This window comes from Podarcis liolepis (assembly GCF_965112155.1).
Source record: "Podarcis liolepis genome assembly, chromosome: Z".
Taxonomy (NCBI): Eukaryota; Metazoa; Chordata; class Lepidosauria; order Squamata; family Lacertidae; genus Podarcis; species Podarcis liolepis.
The window spans coordinates 45,177,599-45,194,375 of NC_139570.1; the positions used below are offsets into that span (position 1 = coordinate 45,177,599).

Consider the following 16,777-nt stretch of genomic DNA (forward strand, 5'->3'; position numbering starts at 1 on the left):
ATGGAGGATTACACTTTCCTTCCCCCACCTCTGTCCCCCTGATCTGCTGAGTAGCAATGTGCAAAGGTCCAAAGCCCAAGTTCTCTTGGAAGATGCAGATCTTCCAAGTACTATTGCGATTGCATTCCAAATAAAAACTTTGGAGAGTTCACCTATCTGTGCCCTGTAGTATCAATTTTTAAAATGTGGAAGTTCCTTGTTTTGGTTCTCATTTTTCTGTACAGTGCTATTCACATTGGTTAACTAAATAAAAAAAAATGCTTTAAGAGATAGAAATCAATAGCTTACAATACAGGGAGATAGAAAGCTTCCACATACCAAGGCAGACCATTGGTTCATTTAACTCAGTTAATGGGGTGTACTGGGTGTTAGTGGAGAGGTAGGTGGGAGACACGTCATGCACCTTCAGGGATAGTTTGTCCACCTTTGATCTCCACCCTGCACTCAGCTCTCGCTTGTGGCTCTGAAAAGCTGCCAGCGTGTGACAGCAACCACACCCCAGGAAATGGCTTTGACCTGCCACCTAAACCAAGTGAAGGTAGCTGATGGGTCTCAAACCCTTGATGAGTTAGGGACTCATCAAGGACAGACTCAGGTGGACTGAGTGGAGAAGACCATTAGTGGGGCAAGAAGGCGGTTTCTTCATGTGCTGTAGGGAGGCAGATGGGGCTCCTCAACCTGGGAAGGTAGCTCATCTAGAAGAAGGAAGACTGATCCTAAACCTCTACTGCCTTGTGGAATATCTTCAGAAGAAGAAAAGGCTAAGGAGTAAATCCTACACAAGTCTAAAGTTGAGTCCCTAAGATGGTTGGATGGAGCCTAGTACACCTCCTTCTGGCAACTCCTGCAGCCAAGCCAATTCTAAACATCTTGCTTTGCTCTCCTTTGGACCACATCAGCAAGACTGAGAGTCTTGCCACCAGGGAAGCCCAGGACCTCCATACACACTACCCAGGCTTGTGCCCCAGAGAGGTCATTTCAGTGCTGCTAACAGTGTGGTTTGAATTCATCCCCAGAGGCGCACTGATGGATGCCTACAACATCAACATCTACACAAGAGATGGAGAACTTGGGACCCTCCAAGTGTTGTTGGGTTTCAATTCCCATTAGTCCCAGCTCCAAACCATATTTAGGGATGATGGGCCAGTAGATGAGCAACATTAGGAGGAACACAGGTTCACCTCTGGTCTACCTTGACTGGTTTTGTCTCTCCAGGGATTCACATAGAGTCTTTCCCACTCCCAGCCATATCTGGAGATACACTTAGAACTTTTGCATGCTAAGCAGACACTCTACTATTGAGCTACAGCCCTTCCCCAAAAAAACATAGGAAACTGCCTTACATTGGTTCATCTAGCTTAGGAACTAACTGGCAGCTGCTCTCCAAGGTATCACATGGGGCTCTCTCGGTATCCTACCTGAAAATGCCAAGGATATAGTCCACGTTGATGTGAGATGGATATCCCCTTTCTGTTTTACCCACTCCATCACCTGGATCCCATCTGGCAAGATGTCTCAAAGCTCTGGGATGAGAACAACACAGGTTGTATTGATCTAAAATATCAGCTTCACTCTCTTGTTGCATACCGTCTCCTACCACAGTATTAATTGCCAAGCCTCTGGCCCAGCATGTCATTTGTTATCCAAATATAGCCGCACTACAGACTGTCATGAGGGATCCATTTTTCATTAACTCGAGTGACCAATCCCTTGATAAGCTGCCTTCAAGCTTTGGGATGACGTTCAGTTAAACACTGTCTCGTAGATCGTAAATCATTGCCGAGTTATAGAAAAATATCCTTCTCAGAGCTGCAGGGAGTAAAGCTCTGGCTGAAGGTTTTTAATTGAATAAAACAAACACAGATGAAACCCTCTTTAGATACTCTCAAGCCATTTCTGCTGGATTATATTGAACTGAAGCCACAGAGGCCAAACTGAAGGAAGTGTATTGCAACATGTTTTCCCTCCTGTTTCCATTTCCCTACCTGCAGAATGGTTACAGCAACACCATGAGGATATAAGATTAGCCCCTCAGGATCAGACCAAAAGCCTATCTCAAGTCCAGTAATCTGTTTCCTATAGTGCCCAACCAGATGCCTCTAGAAAGCCCATAAGCAGGACACAAAAGCAACAGTCCTTTCCAGACCCTCCGAGTGTCCCTATGTTCCCTGATTTAGAGAAGCCATCCTGGTTTCTTATTTGATCCTGAAATGTCCCACTTTTCCTTAATATGTCCCTATGTGAATTAGAGAAATGTTGGAGGGTACGGCGTTTGAAGGCAATTCTCTATGGAGAAGCTTTTTTATTGTTTAATTATGTTTTTATATATGTTGGAAGCTGCCCAGGGTAGCTGGGGCAACCCAATAAGTTGTGTGGGGTGTAAATAGTAAAAATATCATTATGGAAAGGGAAAGGGACATTTCATCAGAGAAATGTTGGAGGGGATGCCTTTCTTCCTGTCTTTCCCCAGCAACTGGTGTTCAGGGTCTTCTGCCTCTGATGCTGGAAGTAATTTGGCCATCATGAATAGCAGCTACTGATCTGCTCCGTTAATTTGTGCAGTCTCCTGTTAAAGTCATGCAAGGGCTCTGTCTGATGTGGCTTTATGGTGTGGTAGGGCCACTGCTATGTCCAGAGTTCTACTGCTCATGGGGCAGGCAAAAATCACTATGTTTCAGGGACTGGCTGGTTGAGGAGGAGTGATGGCAGCCAGCTGTGTGTTAAGATCCCCAGGAGCTTCCCAATAATAAAGACACAATCGACATGGAATTTAGTTTTAGGTTATTGGCATAATTTTGGTCACAACTTTATTGATTACAGATAGTGAGTGGTTTGTTTAGGCATTGGTTCCCGACTAGCTGTACCTGACCTCAGCAGGACAGCACTGATGACTGGGCCCCACCATATCATCAGTACAGGTAAACACCGTGGGGGAGCATTGGTATGGTCACGTGACTCAAGCTCACCCCAAAATGCTCCCAGGGACTCTTGTGTGGCCCTACCCCCCAAAAGGGGTTGGCAAAAGCATGGCAAGTCCCTGGATTCCTTTAACAGAGTACCTGTTGCACATTGGAGGGGCCAGGTTCTCTGACCTCCCCTCCAGACCACCTTGAACCAATGCCTAACTGCCAAACCTTACAAAGTTGTGATGATTTGCTACACAGCAGGCGAAACCCAAGTGGCACCAGCCAATCAGCCAAATGGGAAAATTCCTTCCAGGCCCCTGCCCCAACAGCAGATGACCCATGACGGCATAGATAGGTCATAGCAAGACCCTAAATATAGGGAGGGTGGGCGGGTGATCTGGTGCACGAAGTGAAAAGAGGAAGCTCTACGCAATGTGCAATGGTATATATAAAGGTCCCTCGGTTAATAAACAAAAAATTCTATTGGCCAGATCTGCCCAGCAACTGAGGGACCACCAATCGGGTTGTTGTGGCTATCCAATCGCTCCCACACACACAACAATGAGGTCAGTCCTGATGTTCTCACCACAACATGTGCCCTCTGTGAGGAGGACCCGATTTGCCAAGGAGGTGCCTGAGTGACACTGGGAAAGAAGATTTTGAACCTGATTCAGACTGGTGGGACAGGAAGGAGCCATCGACAGAGGGAGCCAGCAGGGGATCATTGCAGCCAGAGAGTGTGGGTGCAGATTCTGACAGGGAAAGAGCAGGGGCTGCATCTTCTGCTCTGCAAGACAGTCTTGTTCTGGGCCCCTACCCTCCCACTTTCACAGCTCAAGAACAGAGGGCAGAAAAAAGAGCAAAGCAATTGAGGAGGGCTGAGTCACAGCAGAAGAATGCTGGGAGGGAAACATAAATGAGGGGAGATGGGGCTAGAAACCTAGCTCCTACAACTCACTTATCTAAACCGTGTTTGTGTGTACTGGCTCTCTGAGTGTTAGGCAATAAAAGTTAATTGCCATCAAGTCACTTGCCCGCTTCTGATTTACAGCATCAGACAATGGTCAGCAGGGCTATTCTGGCAGCCTGACACTATGCTGGCATTCAGAGGGCACAGCAGCTGGATTGAAATTGGCCCAGTGCTGTCACATAGTGGCAGTGGAGCTGGATCAGCTCTTCCCCATCCCCAGAATGCCCCAGTAGTGATACTCTAGTGGGTGGAATGAGGACCTCTGGCAGCACTCTGCAGGCAAAGGCCAGCTGGGCAGAGCAGAAGGACATCTCTGTCCAATCCAGTCCCCCAGTCTGGCACAAAGCAGGTTTAGATTACACCCTAGGCAGGTGCAGGGGCATAGCATGGAAGGGGCAGAGGGGCCATGGCCCCAGGGGTGGATTTCCGAGGGGGGGGGAGTGAAATAGGCACCCACATGCAAGTGCCCCCAGTGCAGTGCAGCCCAGCGCTCTTCTCCCAGTGTTGGCTGGCCGGGCTCCCCCCTGTGGGAATGGGCAGGCAGTGCAGTGCAACCCTTCTTGGCTCCGGTAAGGGGCAGGGTCATTGTTAGAAGTGAGGACTGGCATGCCAAGGGGGGCTCCTTCACCCTCTGCATTCCCCAAGTGCACAACCTCCAGAGCGCCTTCCCTCCTCCCTAGTACATGTGTGTCATGAGCTCACACAACGCCACTTGGCTGGCGGCCTTCCCATATGTTGTAGAAATGGATTCCATAGTTTAACAAAACACACTGTGAAGAAGTCATTCCCTTGGTTTGTTTTGAAACATCTAGAATCCAGTTTCATTGGATGACTCCAGGTTTTAGCAGTAAAATCAGCAGCAGGTTGGAAACAACCCCTGTTTTGTATCATTATGCTTTTTATATTCACCATGGTATAGCCAGTTTCCAAAGGGCTGTGTTGTCCCGTTTGAAAGGGCAGCATATCAGAGCACAAAAATAGGTTGGCTGGTGAACCTTCGGAGTGAACTAAGGAGGGATAAATAACCAATGCCACCCAAGAGAAATAAACTAATTTGCATAATGATGCATTAAAATTGACCTCTACACAGTTTTTTTATTTACCGTATATTTATTTTAAAGGTTTAGATACCATTTGATTGTAAAAAACAAACCCTCAAAGCAGTTTACAAAACAGATTTAGCAGTACCTGATTCAAAGCCATCCATTTGGAATCGTCCTATTCATCTGAGCCACAATCCAGCTCTAAGCATGTTCCTATGAATCTGAAGTCAGACGAAGAGACTTATTTATTTATTTAAAAGCATTTTTAAATTGCTATTTTTTTTTAATATTCAAGGAGTGTACAAAAATGCAAAGTGAAAAATAATAAAACAGTATGATAAAAACAGAGATTACAACCTAAAAAATACTACTGGGGAGGCCAAAACAGATTAAAAACAGGCATTCAGTAATAATAAATCAGTCTTATGGCATGGCTTATAATTGCTAATTTCATTTAGATGGCTATTAGGACACATGGGCTGCTTATATTAATTTATAAGTTTACATTTGAATTGATGGAATATTTTTACTGCCAATGTGAGCTGGCAATGTTCCTTCCTTCCTTCCTTCCTTCCTTCCTTCCTTCCTTCCTTCCTTCCTTCCTTCCACAATCTCTCTCTCTGTTTTTGTGTGTGTGTAAAAGGTAAAAGGGATGTGTGTGGTGCTGTGGTCCAAACCACTGAGCCTCATGGGCTTGCCAATCAGAAGGTTGGTGGTTCGAATCCCTGCAACGGTGGTGAACTCCCATTGCTCTGTCCCAGCTTCTGCCAACCTAGCAGTTTGAAAGCACACCAGAGCAAGTAGATAAATAGGTACCACTGTGGTGGGAAGGTAAACGGCCTTTCTATGTGCTCTAGCTTCCTTCACGGTGTTCTGCTGCACCAGAAGCAGCTTAGTCATGCTGACCACATGACCTGGAAAGCTATCTGTAGACAAACAGGAGCTCCCTTGGCCTGAAAGCAGGGTGAGTGCCACACCCTCCTTTGACTCGACTTAGCAACCCAGGGGTCCTTTACCTTTAACATATACACACTAATAGTAGTAGTAATAGTAGTAACAACAACAACTCCCATCATCCCTAATAATGGAGGCTGATCCATTTGGGCAAGTGGGACACTGCCCCACCAAACTTGGGGTGCTCACAGCAAGCCCCCACCTTCCAGCTCTCTTACTTAAAACCAATTCAGACTGGTAGCACTGCCTATCTGCTTTCTCCCCCTTAGTCTTAGCATTGTCTCTTGTAGAACTAAGCAGGCGAAAAGTTGGGGCTAAAACTTGAATTAGTAGGCTCAGTCTGTCCTTGGCTCTGGCTCCAACTACTATTGGGCTCCCTGTCTTACCCCCTACCATTCCCAATGGCCACTAGTCACAACTGATCCCTAATCACTGGCTACACTAACTGGAGCTGATGTTCATATGCTATTTCTGGGTTTCTAAAATCTGAGTCACTCTGATAGTTCTTGGTTCATACTTTACTCTGAGCTGCTTTCTTCAATCAGAAGTATGATCTAAGAGATCATGGGGTCCTGAGGTGACACCATTCATGAACTCTGAAATGACCAAAATGTAACAGTGAGGTCTCCACTAGTGAATACAGAGTCACTTGGGAATGGAGTATGGCAATTAAATCTAAATTTTGTCTCAAATATGAGATTCTGAAATACTGCAGATGAGTGTTTACCTGGAGCAGGTATAGTCAAATTAAAGGAGAGATATGTCCCCTTACCCTTTTGCTTCCTAGTCTTCAGAAACAATAGCTAGTTTTAGAAGGCTGGAGTGGGGATAATAATTCCTACTTCCAGTTTGCATATTTTCCAATGTAACTTCACTTCAACATGCATATTTCACTTCACTAAGTATACCTGAAGGAGCATCTACCCCATCATTCAGCCTGGACAATGAGGTCCAGCTTTGAGGGCCTTCTGGTGGTTCCCTCACTCCAAGAAGTGAGGTTACAGGGAACCAGGCAGAGGGCCTTCTCAGCAGTGGCGCCTGCCCTGTGGAACACCCTCCCATCAAATGCCAAGGAAATAAACAACTATCTGACTTTTAGAAGACATCTAAAGGCAGCCCTGTTTAGGGAAGTTTTTAATGTTTGATGTTTTATCGTGTTTTTTATATTCTGTTGCGAGCCACCCAGAGTGGCTGGGGAAACCAAGCCAGATGGTGGGATGTATGGAGAGATCAGAAGTATCCAGTATAATGGTTTAATTGACATAGAAGTTTAAAATGGTATAATGTATATTTTAGAAGGTTTAACATGGGGTTTTTTTCCATGAGCCTATATTGAAAGCAAGGGGAGCAGTTTGAGCTCTTGCTAAGTTAATGACTAACTAACTGATTGTTGTTCTCTGGTAGCTAACATGTGAGAGCTGTAACCTTGGGTCATGTGAGAGGTATTGGGTTGCAAAATCCCCATTTTGAAGGGAGTTGCCTTTGGGTCTTTCCCCCCCAAATTCAATGGAGTGAAGATGTAAAAAGGAGCTCTCCTGAAGGGAGAGCTAACAGCCTGGAGGCTTGGAGCAGGCTGGAGAGAAAGAGAGACCTTTGCTTTTAGGTCTATTTGGATCATTCCATATTTTTTTAAGATGCTGAGTCTGTGCTGGGCAGCACAAGAGATTGTACTGATATTTTGGATGTATCATTTGATGTATTCTACTTTATTTTTAAGAGTTCTGTCAGTAAAAGTTTGGACAATGATTTATTCCAAAAGGAGTCAATTCATATGCTTCCAGTTGCTTCAAAGTGCAGAATATTAATATCTGCAACAAGAAGATGGTTCTGTTCAGTTTCTGTTAATTGGTTCTCGTGGGAAACTTGCAGATTCTAGCTTCACCAATTAACTCAAGCTGGTGTCAATTTACTCTTGGCAGAAAGCCCAGGTCTGCTTGACCTAGAAACTACTCACTCTGATTGGTTAACGAGCAGCACTCAACTCTGTTATCTAGGGATTGCTAGCACAGTTTGATGTGAGGTGTGTTAGGAGTTAGAAGTGCTGTGTATGGTTATGAGAGAGAGAAAGAAAGAGAGGATTTATTTTGCTTTTATTTGTATGCAGAAACTCTGCTGGTTTTATTTTTCCTTTTTAATAAATCCTGTAAATAGTTATTCTGAGTCTAGCTGACTAGTCATTACCGCCGCAACTAGCTTCTTCGCTGTGCAGGAAAACTCTGCTACGTTTGGGCTAAAGCCAATAGGGCTATGCCTGACACTTCAAAGTTCCATGAGGTTATGGGCATTGTGCTGCCAGCCTGAGTTGCGGTGGTGTCAGCATCAACGGCGTTGGTTCCAGTAGTTCCAGAAGTTGTTGTTCCTGTCGGTGCAGCAGATGGACACTGGCTGGTTCCTGACCGTGGTGAGCTGGTGACGCAGTGGACACAAGGACAACAGCTGCAGCGTGTGAGTGCTGGGTGCTGTGGTTCCTGTTTTCTCTCTCGGTGGTCGTGAGTAGCTGGTTCCGGGTTCCAGGGACATCGCTCTCAAGATGGCCTCACAACCAGTTCAGATGGCTTTTGAGCGTCTGAATGACTCCAATTACTTGCTGTGGTCGGAACGCATGCAGGCAGTGCTGCAGAGGGATCGTCTCTGGCAAGTGGTGAGTAAGTTTCCTGCGAAGCCTGATGATGAAGACCTCGATAAAGACCAAAGAGCAAGGGCCACAATTGTCTTGGGGCTGGAAGATTCCCAGTTGCCGTATGTGAGGGGAATCAAGACAGCTAGAGGTGTGTGGCAAGCACTTAAAGAACTCCATGTGCGTGAGACAGCGGTTTCCAAGCTGTTCATTCGCAAGGCATTGTACAAGGCAATGTTACAGCCTGGGGTTACAATGCAGGAACACCTACACAGTTTACAGTTAAAGTTTGCTGCGCTACAGGAAAGAGACTGTGCGTTAGACCAGCAGGAGAAGGTGGCTATTATTTTGAGTTCTCTCCCTGAAAGCTGGGATAATTTAGTTTTGTCTCTAGAAGGCATGCAGGAGCATGATGTATCAGTCAGTTACGTTACTGGGCGTTTGATTGAAGAATGGCAGAAGAGGCAAGAAAGGTCGTTGGCTGCAGAGGCTTCTACAGGTGGGCGGTTTGGAAGGAGTTCTCATGCCGTGCCAGAGGTGAAGCAAAAGCAGCGTACTGGTGAGGAGTCAGCGTTTGCTGTTAGGTGTTGTTTCCGATGTGGGTCTTCAGCGCATCTAAAACGACAATGTCCGGAGTTGGTCAAGTCTCAGTTGCCGGTGCAGGAGCAGAGACGAGATCATCATCATCAGCAGCAGCAGCGTAAAAAGAAATTCTTCAAACAAAAACAGTCGGCTCAGCTGGTGACTGCCAAGGTCAAGATTGCTGATGAGAAACAAGCAGTCTGGGTGGTCGATTCGGGAGCGTCTCGCCACATCGTAAATTCAGATGAATTGTTTGTTTCCAAGAACTCAGCACAGCGCAGCCAGGTGGCTCTAGCAGACGGAAGTACTTCCGAAGTGATTTCAGGGGGTGCAGTTTTTGTTCCTTGTCTTCGTGAATGCCTGCAAAATGTACTTTGTGTGCCGTCATTAAGGAGCAATCTGATGTCTGTAGATTGTTTGCTAAAAGCTGGGTTCAAAGTGTATTTTGAAGGAGACAGTTGCATTATTAAGAAGGCTGGTGAGATTTTAGGCACTGCTAAGTCAGAGGGAGGCTTGTTTTGGCTTAAAGCAGGATCTCAAGTTGCAGCAGTAGTCAGTAAATCTCAGCCTGCAGTGAATAACAAAGCTATACATGACAACTGTGTGCACTTATTGCATAGGAAAATGGGGCATGCTTGCTGGAAAAGTGTACTAAAAATGTCTGAATTGGCTGATGGGGGTAATTTAAAGAGTTGTAACAAGTACCTTGATTGTAATGTGTGTAAAAAGGTTAAAACCCACAGAGTCTCTTACCCCAGAAGTGACAGAGTTAGTGAGTCACCGCTACAGCTGGTTCACATGGACGTAATTGGTCCATTTGCTGTAAGCAGGGGTGGATCGCGTTTTTCACTAACAATTGTGGATGACGCCACGCGTTATTCTTGGGTTTTTCCCATGAAAAATAAGGGTGACGTGTTCACTAAGTTTAAAGGCTGGGTGGCATCTGCGGAAAGATTTCTGTCTGTTAAACTCAAAAGGATACAGACGGACAGAGGTGGCGAATTTATGTCAAATGCCTTTAGAGATTGGTTACAAAAGCGTGGCATTGGGCATAGAAAAACGAACGTTTTTTCCCCAGAGGAGAATGGCGTTGCAGAGCGAAAAAACAGATCTTTACAAGATATGATGTTTGCCATGCTTGATGATGCTGATTTGCCCATGTCTTATTGGGGGGAGAGCATGCTCACCGCGTGTTATCTCCAAAACAGGCTCTTTCATCAAACAATAGGTACAACCCCGTACTTTAAATTGTTTCAGAAAAAACCTAAAATTGACCATTTGCATGTGTTTGGATCAAAAGCCTGGGTATTAATTCCGAAACAAATGAGGAAGAAGGGAGATCCTAAGACCAAACAGTTAGTGTTTGTGGGTTACCAGGAGCTGGGAAAAGGTTTCCGCTTTGCTGAAGGGACAAATGGCATTGTGATCTCCAGGAATGCCAGTTTTTGTGAACATAGTGGCTGGGAGAGACTACATGCCAATACTGAGGTTTGGTTTGAACCTTCCCAGGAGCTTCATGACTCTGAAGGTAGACACAGAGAGTCAGAGTCTGAGGGGGAGGAAAGTTCAGACAAGAGCTCTCAAGAAAGTGGAGTTAGCCAGAGACCAGTTGCTAAGCAACAAAAGAGAGGTCGTAGTTCTGAGGAGGAAAGTGGGTCAGAAGAAAAATTTTCTCCCAGAAGATCTAAAAGACAAAACAAAGGAGTGCCTCCGGTGCGTTTTTCTCCTGATACTGCAAATGTGTTTAGTGTAATTGCAGAGCCCAAGAGTTTTCAGGAGGTGTTAAAGTTACCAAAAGAGGAGGCAGAGCGCTGGAAACAGGCAATGGAGGAAGAGATGTCCTCTCTGAATGAGCACAAGGTTTTTACACCAGTAGCAGCGCCTGAGGGGGCAAAGATTGTAGGCTGCAGGTGGGTGTACAAACTTAAACCTCTGGTGACAGGAGAGTACAAATACAAAGCTCGTTTTGTGGCTCAAGGATATTCTCAGAGGCCTGGAAAAGATTATGACGAGATTTTTTCCCCTACTGCTAAGGGGGACAGTGTAAGGCTGATTTTAACGCTTGGAGCAAAGAGAAAACTCCTGTTAAACCATTTTGATATCCAGACTGCATATTTACATGCACCAATATCAGAAGACCTGTATCTAGCCGAACCGCCTGGTTATGAGACAGGTTCCAATAGAGTGTTGAAATTAAACAAAGCTCTATATGGTCTCAAACAGGCTGCAAGATCTTGGAACAAATGTTTCCATGAAGCCTTAGTGTCATTTGGTTTCAAGCAGAGTACAGCTGACAATTGTGTTTATGTACGTGGTACAGGCAGTGATCAAGAGTTTTGTCTGATTTGTGTAGATGATGTATTGTATGCCTGCAAAACAGATAAACAAACTAAAAGGTTTGCCAAGCAATTGTCCAGTAAGTTCAAAGTGAAGGACTTAGGCCCGGTTAGGACATATCTAGGGTTGGAAGTGTGCTGGGCCCAAGATGGCAGCTGCCTAATTAGTCAGCAGAACAAAGTTAAACAACTACTGACTACATACAGGATGCAGGATTGCAAAGGGGCAGCGGTGCCTATGGATCCAGGTTTCATAAAAACACTTCATATAGATGAGAGTCCTGAATTTGAACATCCTGATGTATATCATTCTGTAATTGGAAGTTTATTGTATCTAGCACAGTGGTCCAGACCTGATATTAGCTACGCAGTAGGCATATTAAGTAGATTGGTCTCAAAACCCACACTAAATGCCTGGAAAGGGGTAAAACAAGTTCTGAGGTACCTCAAACAGACAATTGGCTATATGTTACAATTAAATTCTTCAGAGGATGAAATGTTGAGTTGCTACTGTGATAGTGACTGGGGAAATTTGCCGGATAGAAAATCTGTCACAGGACTAGTCATAATGGTCGGTGGAGCTTTAATCAGCTGGCGGTCACGCAAGCAAGACGTTGTAAGTGTGTCATCAACGGAATCAGAGTATGCCGCATTGAGTGAATTGTGCAACGAGGTGATTTATTTCAAGCATTTGTTAGCAGATTTAAATGTAAATTGTGGAGAACCAGTACAAGTTTACATTGATAATCAAGCTTGTATAACCTTAAGTAAAACAGAGGGTTTCAAATCGCGTTCCAAACATATCTCTGTAAAATACCAAAATGTACGTTGCTGTGTACAAGACAATGTAATCACCTGTACTTATGTATCAAGTGAAGAAAATGTAGCAGATGTGTTAACTAAACCATTGGCAAAGGTAAAGAACAAGCGAATGTGCAAGGGTTTAGGTTTGCTGGAAAAATAATCTCCTACATAGGTGTATTTGGAGTTAATTGTTCAGCAGAATCTGTGAGGGGGTGTTCAGTTTCTGTTAATTGGTTCTCGTGGGAAACTTGCAGATTCTAGCTTCACCAATTAACTCAAGCTGGTGTCAATTTACTCTTGGCAGAAAGCCCAGGTCTGCTTGACCTAGAAACTGCTCACTCTGATTGGTTAACGAGCAGCACTCAACTCTGTTATCTAGGGATTGCTAGCACAGTTTGATGTGAGGTGTGTTAGGAGTTAGAAGTGCTGTGTATGGTTATGAGAGAGAGAAAGAAAGAGAGGATTTATTTTGCTTTTATTTGTATGCAGAAACTCTGCTGGTTTTATTTTTCCTTTTTAATAAATCCTGTAAATAGTTATTCTGAGTCTAGCTGACTAGTCATTACCGCCGCAACTAGCTTCTTCGCTGTGCAGGAAAACTCTGCTACGTTTGGGCTAAAGCCAATAGGGCTATGCCTGACACTTCAAAGTTCCATGAGGTTCAGCCTTGCCTCATTTCACCTGGCTCAGTTTGCCTTCTAGTCAGCAAAGTGCTGCATTGATGCGTTCATTTGGAAGCATCTGCTTCTGGATTCCGAGCGGCCATATATTCTTGCTTTTCTCCTCCTTGCTTCCTCCAAAGACAAATAAAAACCCCATCTGTCTCCCCTTTGCCATAATCAAAGCCTGTATCTCTGAGTGGGAAAAATGGAAGCCATGCCTGAGAACAGCCGTCTCCCTTCTGAAGTGCCATTCAGCAGCCAAAGTAAGCTATGGTTGGCTGTTGTGACAGCTTCTTTCTTGCATGATATACAAACAGTTTGCACAGACACAGCTCTGTGTAGATCACGGGGGGGGGGGGTGGAGAGAAAGATCAATGGCAGGAATTTTCCAAAAGGAAAAGAAAGTCACAGGTTTGCTTCTCCCCTCTCTTAAATGGCTCACCTGCCTGCTCAATCACCACCATCCGAACTTGCTTGGAAGGTAGAAGGTGGAACCTCATGATTTCTGCTCTTCTTTCAGTGCACGTGCATGCATTTCAAGGCATGCTCTTCCCATTCTTGCCAAAACAAGCCGCCCTTTCATTCTCCAGTGGGGACACATGTGATTAGTAGCTTTGGCTAGAGACTCAGGGAACACAGCAGGTGATGTGTTGTGACAGATGCCTTTTGTGGCGGTGCTTGTTCAACACAATGCCCTGTCTGCCTGGCTGTGTTTTCCCGAATCTGCTTGCAGGATCTCAAGACCTAGGCAGAAGGCAAGGCTGGTGATGGGGGTGGGTGACAATAAAACCAGCAGGGCAGCAGAGAGGACAGTTGCTAGCAGGAGCATCAAGTGTGGAGGGCCATGGGGGCCAAGGCTCCCACAAATTTATAAAACAGAGGGCTTCCCCCCAACTTCTGTGGCATGCTGCAGAGCATGTGCAAGTGATGTCAGCACACTGCCAGGTGTGCACATTTGACATCAGTACACCCCACACCATGCATAAGCGATGTTACCACGTCCTGCAGCATGTGCGTGCAATGTCACCATGCCCCAGGGTTGTGCACATGTTGTAAGGCATGCACACACAGTGCACTGACATCACACAGCTCTGGGACCCCTCTATCATGGGGGCAAGGTGACACACATAATTGCTATTCTCCCCACCAGCTCTTTCTGGGGAGGGCCATCATTGGGGAAGATCCATAAGCTTAGAGGTAGAGCTCATGCTTTGCATTATGGGTGGACAGGTCAGCCAATCTCCATTTTCTGTCAGTTTTGGATGTGCTCAGCTATATCTCATCTATTTGTGTGTGTGTGTGTGTGTGTGTGTGTGTGTGTAAAATACCAAAACATGTGTTTAAATTGTATGCATTGTTGTATGCCCTGTTGCTTAAAATACACATTTTGTACACATTTTACCCCCAAATATGCATTTATGTGTGCTTTTATATGCATTTCCCCCATAAACCTCCCATAAATTCCCCCCCTTTTTTGAAGTGAAACCAAAATTTGTAGTATTTTCATATTTATATACTGAACCAGTTTGATGCAGTGTTTAGACCAGGGTTCAAATCTTTGCTCAGCCCTGAAATTCACTGGGTGGTGAACTTGGGCCTGCCACAATTTCTCAGCCTAACCTGCCCCAAAGGGTTGTGAGGATAAAATGGGTTGGAAGAGAACCATGTATGCTGCCGAGCTTATTGGAGGAAAGTTGGAATATAAATGTGATAAATTTAAAAGAATTCTTGCTTGCAACCTTGCATAATATGCATACCTTTGCAAGCAATTTCTCCTAGTATAATGCACTTTTGCATGTTATTTGCACAAATATATCTATTTTATGCACACTTTATAAGCACAGTTTTGTGCATATTGTTGGGTTGGAGAACTGTGCAGATTTCAAAGCATAGCTGTATTACGGGTTGATGTTCACATTAAAAATGTGAGTTAAATGAATTTCTCCCCTGCTCCTACCTCAGAGGTATCTCTCGTTTTAAATACTGACTGACTTGCTCCAAACCTTGAAATATACTAAGGAACAAAGAAAGAGGGATGAAACGACTAGAGCTGACAAGCCAGCCATGTACCTTTCCCGCCTCTCATCCTCCCAACCCCTGGCCACCTCCTACTTTAAGGTTCAGCATATGCTGGGAACAAGCCCCCAGGGCAGATGAAAGCCAAGCATTCCTGTGCTTGTTGGCACCATGGAACAGATGGTAATAGTAAAATGAAGTGTGTTAATTAGTGCTATTATTTTGAATGGAAACATATTGCACATGGTGTGGCTTTTGTGAGCAGCCTGGCCCTCACAGAGTGAGTGTGAAGGTCCCTAACTAGTTGGGAGACAGGAGGAACTGGCTGGGGGATCAAAATGCAAGAGTGGGGCTTCTCAGGTTGAACACAGTCACAGAACCCCACAATACAAGAATGCAATGAGGTTGACTTCCAGACCTAAGGCAGACTCCTCCATCATCTGTGTTTGGTGGGGAATGTGCCATAATAGGCAAACTGCTGCAGTGGAATAGAATCCCATAAAGGGCTTCTTCCCAGAGCATTCTCTGACACATGAGACACATACTCCTAGGGATCAGTTAGACAGTGTCACTGAAGGAATGCACAGCTAGAGTAGGAAACCTTCCTGACAAGGACACAATGGCCAGGTAGTGTGCTGGGGTCAATTTGGAAGAAACTGCAGTTCAGTGATTCATCACATGGGACAGCTTTACACAGATCTAGCAGTGGCTCTCCAAATGTTGTTTCCATCCAGTCCCCATCGGCACCAGCCAATATGAACAATGGTGAGGGATGGTGGCAGTTGTAGTCTAGTAGCATCCAGTAGACCACAGGTTATCCATCTCAAGTCCACTGTTTAGGACAGGAGCTCTTCACCACCTGCTACCTGAGATGCTTTGTAACTGAAGTGACAAGGGACTGAACTCAGGACATGCAAAGCTGGTGCTTTACCACTGAGCTATAGCCCTTCCTACTGGAAAACACAATCTAAGCAGAGTTTTGGAGGTACTTCACTAACTGCCAGTGAGTAACTGCGCAGAAGCTCCAATATAACAACTAGAGAGACAGCAAGACAGCAACTTGCTTGAGGTAAAGCTCTGTATGCAGAAGACCTTTGCTGAATGAATCAGAATAGTCATGAGCAGCTCCTGCAAAAAAACATGATGATGATGATAATAATAATAATAATTCATTGAGCATATTACTCAAAGCAACCCGAGTAATGCATTCATCAGATTCTGCTCAATGAACTCTGGTGGCTTATTTCTGTTTTCTCATCTAATTTCCTCAACCGGAAGTCTGCCAAAAATGGTAAATGATGCTATTAAATAAAGGAGACCAAGGTGTCAGTGGGGCTGTAGCCAAATGGCTGAAGATTCTTGACAACACAGCCACTTAGCGGTAACTTAAGTCAAGGGCTGGTTTTGTTTCTGGTTTTGTTTTTGGGTGTTTTTTTCAGTTTAGGAAGTGATGGGTTTTGATTGGACTGGGGAAATGGGGTGGAGAAATGTATTTGGCAAAAGGTGGGAATAGACTCAGAGGTGGCTTCATTAAGATGGATGGATGGGAGGTGGCAGCTCCTCTATGCTGAGCTATTCAAAGTGAAATGGGATAATTGCCACCGTTGCAACGAGGCTGATCAAGCTGAGAGAAACAAGGTTTAAATTGTACCAATCACTCCTAATCCGGCAGAGTTATTAACAGAGTTCTACCCTGGTGAGACTGCATCTGCTAACTTGAGATAATGATTTATATCACAATTTATGAAAGTTCCAATTTATCCTAATTCAATAAGTGAAGAGGCAGCAAGCTCTGGGGAGCCACAGATGCCGATTCAATCACGGCCTTTCTCCCCTACCTCCAATGACTTTCTCCAGCAAGGAGGAGGAGGGGGAAGAAGCAGCACT

At 45.0% G+C, this 16,777-nt stretch overlaps 2 long non-coding RNA genes across 2 annotated transcripts in view; both read right to left on the reverse strand.

Moving 5' to 3' along the window:
• Nucleotides 1–16,777, reverse strand: part of LOC310698658 — a 268,507-nt gene that overhangs the window by 92,977 nt on the left and 158,753 nt on the right. The gene's annotated exons all lie outside the window — the stretch shown is intronic.
• On the reverse strand, nucleotides 1,419–13,431 carry LOC310697941. The gene is made up of 3 exons (XR_014521259.1): nucleotides 13,317–13,431; nucleotides 5,065–5,140; nucleotides 1,419–1,523 (listed from the first exon to the last, which is right to left on the reverse strand). It is a non-coding gene; the product is annotated as an uncharacterized lncRNA (long non-coding RNA).